The 12,264-nt window shown below is 66.0% G+C and overlaps 1 long non-coding RNA gene across 1 annotated transcript; it reads right to left on the bottom strand.

The window, feature by feature from the left end:
- Nucleotides 1-3,156: 3,156 nt before the first annotated feature.
- On the bottom strand, nt 3,157-12,264 carry LOC144378475 (uncharacterized). Its single transcript, XR_013440169.1, has 2 exons — nt 12,076-12,264; nt 3,157-3,570 (listed from the first exon to the last, which is right to left on the bottom strand). It is a non-coding gene; the product is annotated as an uncharacterized LOC144378475 (long non-coding RNA).

Genomic DNA, 12,264 nt, shown 5'->3' with positions numbered 1-12,264 from the left:
CAGCAGGCTGGGCCCAGGGTTCCCGACCCTGCTCCGGGTGGTCTCCACGCACAGGTTGGAGGCACGTTTTCCATCTTCCTTCCTCCTGTGAACTGTCGTCCTACAGAAATCCCAGCAGCCGACGCCCACTCTGTGCTGCGCTCGCTGCTGAGCGACTCCGTCTAGGGACAGGGCTGGAGCCACTTGTGTCCCATTGCGTGGTGACCTGGGGCTGGGCTCGGCCTCCCCCATCTCTGGACCTCCCTTACCTACCTCAGGGTGGTGGGAAGGATTAAATTCGGCCACGTGGGAGGAAGTGTAGGCGTCAGGTGAGGCCTAGCCGTCCCCGGACTGCAGGTGGGAGGAGACAGAGGTGTGACAGTGGGAGCCAGGCTGGGCTGGCCTGGGCGGACTTCCCCCTGTGCCCCACCCACCCCGCTTCCAGGGGCCGTCCTCTGGCTCACGTTGTCTGATCGCGTCGTGGGGTCCCGGAAGCTCTGCTGGCTTCCCTCTGCGCTGGGTCAGAGCACAGATCTGCTGTGACGGCCATCAGAATCCCTCGGCCTCGGTGGGAAGGCCCCATCCGCCAGGTAGCCAGCGCCCTGTGCCTGGAGCCTGCTGCCAAGTCCAGGGGCAGGGAGCACCCGGTCTGTGTACAGGCGCCGGGGGTTAATCATGAAGTGAGAAGGCCGCCGCCATGTACAGCCCGGGACACCATCGCCGGGTGCTGGTCTGGCCTCCAGCGAAGCCCTCCAGGCCCAGCCTCCACAGTACCTGGGAGTGACCAGCAGGGGGCTGCACCGAGGGGTGAGGCTGTGGAGGGCTCACCTGCCCCGCAGGGGAGGGGACCTCACCAACCCCCCGGCCCTTCCTCCTGGGAGGAGTACTGTGTGCAGCACTGAACGCGTGGTGCTTGTGCCAGGAAGCGCTTGCTCACGGTGGCCAGGAGAGGGTCGTGCCTCAGCCCGAGAGGGCAGTGGAGGCCCCCTCTGGGGGTGGAGCTGTGTTCCAGATGCATGTCCTGACCGACCCCGGCCTGTGGTGTGACCTTGGGTGACTAGGGTCTCTCAGATGTGGTTAAGGGTGACAGGAGGTGGGTCACCTGGAGGGAGGGACCTGCCCACACAACGTGAGGTGTCCTCAGAGAATGGAGGGCCCTGGGGCCAGGCGCCTGTGGGGAGCGCTCCCCGCAAACACGGAGACAGAGGTGACGTGCAGGACCCAGAGCGTCCAGGGGCTCGGCCCTGCTCACAGCTGACCTCAGCCCCAGCTTCAGGACGGCCGGAGGACGCCGCCGCCACGGCCCAGGTCCAGGGCTGAGGCAGCCACCGGGCCTTGTCCTCTGCACGGCCTTGCTCTGCCGGTCACCTTGGGGCTTCTCCCACCAGTGAGGCTGAGAGGGACATCTGAAGGTCCAGGTGGAGATGAAGCAGCCTCCACGGGCTCCGCCAGCCCGGGGCCGGGGGGTGGGAGTGCTGGCCTGAAGTGGACAGAGCTGGGCGGCCATGGACGGTCGCTCTGCGGGCCCAGGAGGCACAGGAAGCCCCATTCCCACCTGACTCTGAGCGGCTGTGAGTTTGCGCGGCCGTCGGCCCTGTTTCTAGGATACTCTGAGAAGCCGTAGCATGAGTTCTGTTAGAAATTGGTGGCCGAGTTCTCAGAAGGCGGCTCTTGCCCCTTCGCGTTGGTCCAGGGTTTGAGTGAGAACCGGGGCTGGGCCTGGCCTGAGGGGCTCGGGTGCTGGATTCCCGCCTCTCTTCCTTGCTCATCTCGAGCTGGCACAGATGCTTGGCTCGCAAGTGTGTGGTTCCATTTGCGGGAAAATTAAACACATTTAAGAGTAAATTAAATTAGAGGATTTATGATCATTAGCTAAATAAATGACTTTTTTAAGTAATGTCCCGGGCAGGATCCCGCACACAGCGGCGTGCTCAGTAAATATTTGTAGCATGAATGATAATTTCATGAGCTGATCGAGTCGTATATAATGGGATTATTTGATTCTAAAACTAATGAAGTGACTGTGGAGCCCGAACAGCTGCTAAAAATAACTCGTGTGTTTGCAAAACTCCGGAGACAGAAGAGAAGGCTCCACGCTGGATTCCGGCCCAGGGAGAGCTGGTGCCCCGTGTGCTGGGAGCTGTCCCAGACCTCAGTGACCTTGGCAGGACTGTCCTGCAGCCTTCAGGCCTTGCAGCCTGCACTGGGCAGCACTGGGAGCAGACCGGCCCGGGTGGCCCGCCTGGCACAGCTCGGAGGCGCATGGATAAGTCAGAGGTGCAGGCCGAGCAGCTGGGTCCTGGGTCAGCCTTGGCCCCGGTGGGGGAGCCAGAGGCGTCCATCCAGCCCCAGAGGCCTGCAGGCGGGGTCAGAGTCTAGAGAGACCAAGGGAGACTCAGCCCTGACCCCAGAGGCTTGGGTCCTGGGGAGCCACTGTGGGTGGTGCTCCTGGCGTGGGGGGATCAGAGGAGGGACAGAACGGGGGCAGGGATCCAGCGCCTGTGGTGGCGGGAGCTTTGCCATTAGCCTGATGAGGCCGGGCCCACCTCGCCGTCCTGCTCACCGCCTGCCTGGCTTGTACCCTGGGCGGGGGACACGAACCCCCCGCCAGACTGGGCTGCTGCAGTAGTGACTCTGCACACTCTCGTGCCTCCCAGGGCTGCGGGGACAGGGTCCCCAGATCACTGGCTGCAGTGGGAACGTCTACGGCTGGGGGTCCACGTCCGGGCGTCCACGGGCCGCTCTGCTGAGGGCCCCGGGAGCCTTCCAGCAGCCCTTCTGCTGCAACGCTTGCAGGAAGCCCGTCCCTGTCTCCCCTGTCACCCGGCGTCCCCAGGTGCCCCCCCCTCCCCATGGCCTCCTTCCCTCTGTGTTGGCACCCAGCCCCCTCCCTGGTCCAGGACCATCTCATCCGAGCTCACGTGCAAAGACCCTGTTTCCAATTCGGATTCTGGGGGACACGGCTCAGTGCCTGAAACCTGCTGCTCTCGTCTTCATGGGGGGACCCGCAGTCGGAGCAGAGCTCATGGTGTGTGATCTGGCGGAAGGCGGCTCGGAGCGTGCAGGGGGCGGGGGGTGAGGGGGGAGCGGAGGCCCTGTCCTCCTTTGGTGGGAGAAGGCCGCGAGGCTGCTGTGGGGGGGGTGCCCTCAGTTCGCGCCCCAACAAGCCCTTTCCGGTTCCTTCCGAAGTGTCTTTTATTCAACATCACTTTTCAGCCATAAGGTAAATAGCAATTTTTGTGACATGTTCTCCCTTAAAATAAGGCCGCTCCCCGTCAGCCCCGGGAGGTTGAACGAGCAGCGTGGGATCCCGCCTTGTTCTTGGAGAGATGCCCGTGGCCACAGGAGGTGGGTATCGGGGACTCGCTGTCGACGGGCTCAGAAAAGGGGCTGGGAACATCTCCCTCCCGGCGCCCGGGGGACCTGTTTGACAGGTGTGGGAGGTGTGTCATCAAACAGGCACCGTCTGCTGGCGTCTGGCTTTAAATAGTGCTTGTCATCCTGCCCGAGCGTGTGCCTGGCATGACGGAGGGGCGGATGTGACATGCCCAAGTCTCTTCCTCTGCTTGTCATCTGAAGAAGTGGCCTCACCTATTTTGGGAAGGGGAAGGACATTCAGAAATCAGCGGGGCGTCTTGTGTTAGGGTTTCCTGGCGCGTGTCACAGGAGCGTCCCCTGGTCCCCAGATCAGGGTGATGGGACCCGCTTCCCGCGGGGAACCTCGGAGCGCCTGGAGGAGCAGCGGTGGTAAAAGCTAGAGCTTGTGTGAGTGGCACCTGGTGGGCTTCGCCGGGCCCTGGTCATCTGGTCACTTGGCTGGTAGGCCCTGGTGCCCAGGCTGCTTGGAACACACCTGAGTTCTCGGGGCGCTCCAGTCTGACGGTGGCCAAGTGGGACGACAGGAGAGGCGTTCGGGGTAGGCCCAGTGGGCTGGGGTCCAGCCCCTTCCCCTCGGCCCCGCGGGGTCTCCCCACCCTGTGCCTGTTTCTGTGACGTCATGGCTACCGCCAAGCGAGTCCACGCCACGCCACGCCACGGCTCCGGGAGCTCGCAGCAGCCGGGGCCTCTGTCTGTGCTCTCGACAGCAGATCCATCAAGACCCTGCTCTTCGCGCCTCCATCACACACTTCATAATAGACACCGCTGGTTTACGGGCCTCCAGCTCCTGGCCCGCAGCTGCAGCAGCCCCGTAACCCCCCAGAGGCCTCTGACCTGCCCCAGGGCTCCCCTCGGCCTCCCCTGGGTCTCCCCTCGGCCCCTCCTCTGGCCTCCTGTGCCTGGGAGCCGTCCGTATGTCCTCGCACTGCAGCCGTCTTAAGGAACAAGGTCACGGTGAACGGCACAGAAGTCTGGAAACGGGGCTCTGTGCAGGCTGTGGGGGGCACTTGCTCACAGAGGAGCCGGCTGGTGCCAGGACGCTCGGACCCTGGCCTCGCCCAGCCCGCCCGCGAGTGACCACCTCCTGGTGTCACCTTCGGGGGTCACACTCTGGGGCGGGTGGGCAGATCAGCCAACGCTGACTCTGACAGGCGGGTCGACGGCTCCTGATGGAGCCCTGTGGGGGGAACCCCCCTCACACCACGCCCTGTGACACCAGGCGTCCCCCACACACAAGCGGCTCTCACACCCGCCACCCGAGTCCACTGCTGCAGCCCGCGTCGGATGGCACCCCGGAGGCAGGGGCTCGGCCCACCCTTGCTGCCCAGTGGCGGGATCCAGCTGGTGCCTCCCGCTGACTGCTGTGGGTGGGGTCCCCAGCCCCCGGGGGGCAGTGAGTTTGCCGGACGGTCAGGGAGATGCCAGGCTCCTGGCCCTTTCACAGAGGACGTGGGCACGCGGAGCGGCCAGCCGCGGAGGTGCACAGGGCAGGTCCCACTCGGGAGCTCTGTCCCCGCAGTGAGGGTGGGTCCCCTTGTCAACAGGAGGCTCCCTGAACCCACCATTCGGGGGTTTCTAAGGAGGCCTGTCCGTTTCCAGCCCCTCTGGTCCGGGAGCAGAGAGCGCTGTGTAGGCGGCCCACGGCTCCTGGCTTCGCTCGGGGCTTGGTTTATCCGTTTGGCGGTGCTGGGATTCGAACTCAGGCCTGCTCTGAGCTGCCTCCCCGGCCAGACCTTCGTGTATTTCGAGACAGGGCCTCATGAAGTTGCTGAGGCTGGCCTTGAACTTGCGATCCTCCTGCCTCAGCCTCCTGAGGAGCTGGATGACAGGCGTGGCCACTGTGCCCGGCTACGGTTGGTCTTTCCGTCTCGCCTCCCTCTAGGGTCACCCTATCAGAACTGAGACACTCGTATCTCCCAGGAAGTCCAAGGGAGTAGGAGCTCTGGGCCGGGAGCCAGGGTCAAAGCCTGTCCTCGCTCTTTACCGCCAGAGATGACCGTGGTGTTAGGCGCTCCAGGCAGGCGCCGGGCGAGACCCACACGTGTGCTTCTCCTGGTGTCCAGGCCTCGGCTGCGTCTGTGCCGGTGCCTGCCCCAGCGTCCTGGTTAAGGGTGGTGACGGGGTGGTGGCAGGGTGATGTGTGGTCAGGCTCCCACCCACAGGCGTGTGTGGTGGTCACTGCTGGCCTGCGGGCCATTCGGTGGCCTGCTTGGTAAGGTGGGTACACCTGTTCAAGGTCGGGGCACTGGCTCAAGGTCATGTGAACAGCAGCCGTTGGCCAGCAGCTCAGGCCCATTCCCAGGCGATGAGCTCTGGACACATTCCAGGTCACATCCCAGGCTGACCCTGCTTTCTGGGCCTGGTCGGGGTGGGGGTGGGGTTTGAGGCCTTGGGTGGACCAGAGTGGCCCCCAGAGGCCCAGAGGCCCAGAGGCGAGGCGCCCTCTTCCGCAGAGCTCCTGTGGGGTCAGGGGCCTTCTCACTGGCCCTGCTGGACCTCGTGTGGAGGGGCCGGGGGCCAGTGGAGGGGCAGTTCCAGCGCCCAGGGCAGAAGGTCCCGCTGTTCGGCCACCTGGGGACAGAGGTGAGGCCAGGCACGTCACGGTCTCCTTCCTGCCCGAGCCCAGGCCCTCGTCCGCAGGGCCGTCTTCTTGGTGGCCTCCTTCCCAGCCACTGTCCCGGGTCCCTTTTCCTGTGACACCTTCTGTGGGCAGTTTGTGTGACCTGGGGCAGCAGCGCCCGGCGGGGGGGGGGGGCTCCACGTGAGACGGCAGGAGGGAGGCGGGAGCTGCCCGTGGACTCGCCTCTGAGCGGCCCGCGGTTTCCGGAACATTCTGAAGCCTCAGAAGGGAGCCCGCAGACGTACGACCCTGAGGAAGGGGCAGGTCACACTGCGGGTCACCGCAGAGCTGGGTGCTCGGAGTGGGGCCCCGCGGCTTGCCCTTCCCTCCGTTTCCTGGGTTTGACTGGCCGCGTGACACTGGGGTTTGTGGACAGGAAATGGCGTTCGCTGGAGTCACTGGGTGGCGCAGGCCAGGCCCCTGGAGCGCGTGGGGTCCACCCGGCTGCGGCTGTGGGGGGGCCTGCCCCGGAGCCCGGCCCTCTCCCCCGGGTGCCTTGTGGGAGATTTAATCCTCTGCCACGTCTCCCGGGGCCCAAGAGGGACAGTCCCAGAGGACATCCAGGTCCCCTCTGTGGGCAGCCAGGGGGTCATTCTCGGAAGTCGTCTGGGAAGATCGTCTGGGTCACTTCCTCCCGTCCTTCTACAGGGAGCCCTTGATCTTTCTTAAAAGCTGCTAAAGAGAAATGAAAACAGCAAGACAGCGAGCATTTTCTGAGTCCCTACTGTGTGCCGGGCAGGCAGCTACTGCAGGATCTGTCCCACCCCAGCGTCCCTCTCTCTGGAGTCTTCAGCTGGCAGCTCGTCTGTGACGGCTGGGGAGGAGCCCAGGGTGGACGGAGGGTCCCCTCGGGCTCAGCGGAACACCCAGTGGGAAGGCGGAACTCACACTTCTCTGGTTTTTAGCGGGTTCTGTGACAAGGATGGGCCCCATCAGAGGCCCCCCACCTGGCAGTCAGCGCCACCCTGACACAAGCTCCTGGAGGAGGGACCTTGTCCTCACCTCGCACCCGGGCTCCAGCGACGCCGGACGGAGAGGCGCCCGGGTTCGGGGCCACGTCAGTGCCCTAGATCAGATGGCCGGGCCCAGGTGTCCCAGAGGCCACCCGGCCTGCTGTCACCAGGCTGGTGCTCGCCGCCCCTCCCCCTGAAGCCTGCTGGGTCCCGCTGTGCCCGACCCTCTGTGCCGGAGACCCGGGTCCCCCTGGCCCTGGCCTCTGCTTGGCTGACGTCGCAGATGCAGAGCCGCTGAGCTGTCCTGCCCTGTCCTTGGTGGTGTCCCTGGGAGCAGCGCTGGGGGCTGAGAATGTGCCCTCTGTGCGCCCACGCAGGCTGTTGAGCGCCGCAGGCCCTCGGGGCCTTGGATTCCCCTTCCCAGTGGAGCGGTTCCGGGGCCTGGGTCAGCTGGGCGTGCCAGAGCTGCCAGGCCTCATCTCCACCTGGGTGACCCTGGCGTGCCTCCTGGGCATGCAGTAGAGCGGCTGCCAGGTGACTGGGGGCGCCTCCCCACTGGCCCTGGCCTGGTGTGGCCGGGGCTTCAAGCCCCTGCCCAGAGCCTCTGCCGCAGGACGGGGCCTCCCGTGGGCAGCTGGCTTGCTCCCCGCTGAAGCAAACCTGGGCCTTGATGGGCAGCGCAGCAGCACCACAGATGGCCGCCAGGGACAAGGCCCGGGGCCTCGGGGCGGCGCAGGCCTGTGCCCTGGGGAGGTTCTGGGCCTCGCCCGACTGCCCTCTGGGCGTTGGCCTCCTCACGTCACCATGGGGCTGAGACACTGCCGTGGCCCCCGCCCCCCTGCGCAGGGCGAGCGCAGGGCCTGCTGCGATGCTGGCGCGAACACCCGCTGCACCGCGAGCCGGAGACGCCGTGCGGCCGCGCAGTGCTGACCCCATGAACGTGTGTGTCCCTGGTTGCTGCGCTCACACGCTGGACTCTCCTCGGCTGAGCGTCGTCCTTCTCCTCCTTCACCCTGGGCGAGGCTCTGCGCAGGGTTGGTGCTCGGCCAGGTGAGGTGCCCAGTTCAGTCTCGGCACCAAGAGTCCCGTGTTCCCGGGAGGCGGGCGGGGAGGTGGCCAGGTCTGGGTGTCACTGCCACAGGGGGCTGCAGAGCGCAGCCGAGGACCTGGCCTGTGGCTCAGGGATCCGGCCGTGGGGATCACATCAGCGAGACCCGGTGTCCTCCTGGGTGCCTGGCCTGGTCTCCTCGTCAGCTGCTCCGCAGGCGCAGGTCTGCCTGGCCAGTGGTGGCCGCGAAGCCCAGGTGCCCAGTGCCCAGGACAGGAGGCGCGGGTGCACGCCCGGCTGACAGTGCTGCCCCCGCCCCCGCCTGCTCCCCTTTCCAGAAGCTTCTTTTGTGAATGAGCCCTGGGACTGCTCCGCTTGGCTCCTTTCTGTTTCTGGTGTTTGGTTTCTGTCGTCATGGAAACCGGGTGACAGTGTTCAGCCGAGTGTGTTGGCTGTTCCCTGTGCTTGACAACCTGGGGACGCGGCTGGGCTGTGGCTGCTGGGGCGAGGCCCGACCCCTGCCAGGCGGGCTCCTCCTGCTTGGCTGCCCCGGCCAGCCCTGGCGGGCGGCTGGAGCCCAGCTCAGCTCAGGTGCCCCCCAGCCAGGTGTGTCTCCGGTGGCCCGAGGTGGCCCTGCCGCCTTCCCCTGGGCTGTGGGTCCTCCCGGGAGCATCCTGCCGCCCGCTGTGGCCAGCAGGGCCTATCGCTGGCCGCCTTCCTCTCCGCCCCCCGGGCCTCCTTGGGTTGCAAGTCACGGTGGTCGGTCCATATATGGCCATGTGTGCCCGCCCGCCCTGCCGACTCCCGCTGCCACCCGCCTGTCCCCGGAGTCCTGCAGCGTCCCTGACACCCTGCAGCCGCGCCCGCCAGTGAGTTGCGTGTTTTTCTTCTGGTTTTCAGCCGAGGTGACCCGGGCCAGCCTCGGTCCCCTCTGTGTGCGGGGGTGGGGGGGTGATTTAAAGAAGGGACCCCGGACTGACCCTTTCCCAGGAAGGTGACGGCATGCTAGTGGGAGCACCATGTGGTCTTGGGCAGCCCAGGCCCAGGGGCAAGGGTCCTGGGTGCCTGGGTGACATATCCCTGGACCCGTCCTGCCCTTTAGCTGGCCGTCTTGGCCGCTGTCTTGTTCTGGGGAAGCTGCAGTCAGTGGGAGGCGCTGTGACTTGGGAAGGCCTAGGGCGAGCCCCGCTCTGTCACTTTCAGTGTCCGTTATGCGCACTGACCCCTGGTCCTGGTGCCCCATTGTGCCTGTGAGATGGGGACACGGGTGTGGCTGATGTGAACCAAGTTTCCTGCATCCTCCTAACAACTGTTACAGTTGAGGAAACTGAAGCCCAGAGAGATCAACTAACCTGCCTGAGGTCACACAGCATACGGGGGTGGTAGTCAGGAGTTCCCAGGATCATGGTTCTCTGGTCAGTGTCTCGATGTTGTCCCAGGCTGGCCCCTGGGCCTTGCTGAGGACCAGGTGAGATGAGGATGGTTCAGTTCCTCCTGTGCTCTGGCAGGGACCTTGGGGAAAGGGCTCTGTGGGCGAGCAGGAGCCCGTCCTCCATCCAGGAGCTCGCTCACGGGCCGACTTTGCCGGTGGAGCTTCCTTGCGGGCGGGCTCCTTGGAGGTGTGTGGCCTCCCTCCAGGGGCTCCCTGGCACCCGAGCGGCGAGGAGATGGCAGTGGGGCCCGAGGGCGCCTCCTCCCGACCCTCTTCAGGGACAAGTCCATCGATAACAGGCGTGAGGAGGTGACCAGGCTCGGGCTCTTCCGGGGCCGGAGGGACGCTCGTGGGCCAGGCAGGACTTGCTCCTCTGGGCGCTCGGGGCCCTGAGCCGTGGCCGGTGTCTCCTGAAGGACTCTGGCTGGTGCAGGAGCCGTGCCGTCCCTGGGTTTAGGGGGACGCTCCAGCTCTGCGGCAGCCTCCCGGCTCGCTGCCCTGACCTGGGCAGAGGTGTCCTGGTCACCTCTTCCTAGGCCTCACCTCCTGACCCTGATACGTGAACTTCAGGGACGCCCTGTGGCCCCTCTGGGACAGACAGGGAGGGTTCTGCGGCCCTCAGCCCCCGGGGGCTGCCCAGGGCCGGGACTCTGGCCTCTGGCTGGTGTTTTCTGACTTCGGTGCCTGGACGCCATCCTCAGGGAGGAGCCGGTGGCCCGGCTGCTGGGGGCCGTGGGGTGGAGGGGACGTCTGTGCTGGCTGGTCAGTGGGCCAGGGAGGTGCCCCTGAGAACAGAGACACAAAGGTCCAGGGCCCGGGGCGGCTCGTGGCGCGGCTCGTGGGGCACACGTGTGGCTGGAAAGATGAGCAGTGAGCACCTTGGCCGCTCTGAGAGCCCACGCACGGCCAGCCCGGGGACAGCGGGGGACAGCCGGCCGCCTCCCCCTCAGGCAGCCTCCACCTGCGGTGCTAAGCCACCCTGGGAAGCCCTGGGGGACACGTGGCTTCCCATCCTGCCCGGGGGACACTGTGCTGTTGATGCTGCACATAAAAAAGACGCATTTCTGCAGATTTGCTCAGACGTCCGTCTCCTGGCTCTGTGTCACGGGGCTGTGACCTGCAGCAGCCGTGGGGACACCGTGTGGTTCTCCACTGTGTAGGTCAGCCCTGTCTTTCCTGCCATCAAGGTCCCTTCTGCCTGTGTGGCCCGGTCACGTCGGTATCAATAACTGCTGTAGTGTCTCGGGTCCACCTGGAGCAGCTGCCCCAGGAAGCAGAGAGCTGGGCCCTGGGGAAGGCAGGCGGGGGCAGAGGGCAGGGGCAGGGAGCAGGGGGCAGGCGGGCTCCCCTCCCCCCCTCCCCTCCCCTAAGGAAGCAGGTCCCCGTGGAGCCCGAGGGTTGAAACTGGCACCTCATCTCCTACCCTGCTGGAGGGCAGAGGTCCAGCTGGGTGACTGCAGCCCCTCCCTGAGGCTCCGGGAGGCTCTGTGTCCCTGTCCCTCCCTACTCCCCGAGGGCCCTTCCGTGGGGCCAGGGGCCTCCTCTGTCCTCCCAGCCCCAGGGCCCACCCTTCCGTCTCCCTCTGCTTCTGTCCTGCTCCTGCTTCTCCCAGCCCTGCGTCCGCCCACTGCTGACCCACAGGCCACCCGCCTCCCGGCCCACGGGCCACCCGCCTCCCGGCCACCCCTGGCCACCCGCCTCCCGGCCACCCCGGGCCCTTCTTAACCACGTGCTGGGCCCCTTGTGCCATGGAAGGCCCGGGCTCCTGGGATCAGGTCATGGACATCTTTGCAGGGGGGACACTGTCCAGCTGCCACAGAGAGGAAAAAGGATGGAGAAGTCCAGGGAGTTACGGAGAGAGGCCCAGGAAGGGAGACCTGGAGGTTCAGGATCTCGCCAGGAGCCCGGGCACGGGGCTGGGGGCCACGCGTCGCCCACACAGAGGGAGAGGAAGGGACCCTCCAGCAGCAGGGCAAGATGGCCTCCACCTGGGGGGCGCCGTGACAGGGAGGCGGTGCAGGGGGTGGAGGGCCACCCTGGTCAGGGCAGGGAGGGACCTCGGCAGGCCTCTCCCGTCCCTTCCCTGGGGTTCCCTGCAGAGGTCCTGTGTCCATTCGGGATGGGTGGAGCTGTCTGTGCCTGGCGGGGCTGGATGGAGTGTCCTGTGGTCTCTGTGCGTGTCTGAGTGGGGACAGAGCGGCCAGCGCCTGGGCCGTGGCTGGGTCTCACTGGCGGCTCTCCCCTGGCGGAGGGTTTGCTGCCCGCCTGGCTTGGCCGCCGCAGGCGCAGACCGGCCACTAGAGGGCGCCGCCCTCCGGCCTTTCCGGCACCTGCTCAGAGAACCTTTCCAGGCCCGGGCTCCTCGGAGTCCATTTTTTCTAATTTACGATTTTTTCTGATCTAATGACTTAATCTCCTTATTTTCTCAGCAGAGCAGGCTCTGGACTTCCCTGGGCACCTGAGGACATGGCTGATCCGATTAATTAACAGGAGTCCCGCAGCTCCCGCCCCAGCACTGGCTCCTGGCCACGTCTCCCGCCTGGCGCCGGCCTCTCCTGCTCCCGCAGTGGCTCGGAGGGGCTGTGACGGTGACCTTGGCCTTTTGATGACCGTGGGCTCCCACCCTGACCCCCTGCTCCCCCACACCCTTTCCCCTTCCTGTAACCTCGTGGCCGGTTTCCGGGTCCAGTGGTTGAAATCGCTTTGAAGTCTCACCACAGCGTGGGGGGACGTGACCGGGTGGCCTCCCTGGTCAAGGGAGCAGAGGGCTGCGCTGGAGGACCCTGGCCCGAGGACGCTCAGGGCCAGATGAGGCTTCCTGGGCCTGGAGCCTGCGGTCGGGGGCAATGGGAGG

The sequence above is a fragment of the Ictidomys tridecemlineatus genome, chromosome 6, assembly GCF_052094955.1.
Source record: "Ictidomys tridecemlineatus isolate mIctTri1 chromosome 6, mIctTri1.hap1, whole genome shotgun sequence".
Lineage (NCBI taxonomy): Eukaryota > Metazoa > Chordata > Mammalia > Rodentia > Sciuridae > Ictidomys > Ictidomys tridecemlineatus.
This window is presented reverse-complemented; position numbering and strand designations above follow the sequence as displayed.